Source organism: Mangifera indica, chromosome 4 (genome assembly GCF_011075055.1).
Source record: "Mangifera indica cultivar Alphonso chromosome 4, CATAS_Mindica_2.1, whole genome shotgun sequence".
Lineage (NCBI taxonomy): Eukaryota > Viridiplantae > Streptophyta > Magnoliopsida > Sapindales > Anacardiaceae > Mangifera > Mangifera indica.
The window spans coordinates 5,132,039-5,132,551 of NC_058140.1; positions in this window are offsets into that span (position 1 = coordinate 5,132,039).

Sequence of the window (513 nt, forward strand, 5' to 3'; positions counted from 1 at the left end):
CCGTAAGAGAATCAGACTTTGGTCATGGAACTGCTCATTAATTATTATATTAAATAAAAATAAAATATTTTGATTTTAACAAATTAATTAATTAGAATAGAATTACAATAATTTTTAAAATAATTATACCTTCAAAGAACATAATAATTTGTATTATTTTAAGATTGTTTAGAATTTTTGTATTTTTAGAGATAAGTTATTAAATTATTAAATTGATTAAAAAATTAATATTTTAATATTTATTTAAGGATTAATACATTTATAATTTTGGTAAAAACCTAAACAATCAAATCCTAAAAAATGTAACCAAATATATTAATAAAAGTATATGATAGATTAAAGCATATTCAATAACTACTTTTGAAATCACAAAATGTAAATGATCTATTTGTGAAACCACAAGATGTTCATTTCAAATCTTGAGATCATATAGGTTTACTCAACCCCCTGATCGTTTTAAATAGGTTACAATAAACATGGTAACAGACTAGTAGAACGATTCAACAACAATCG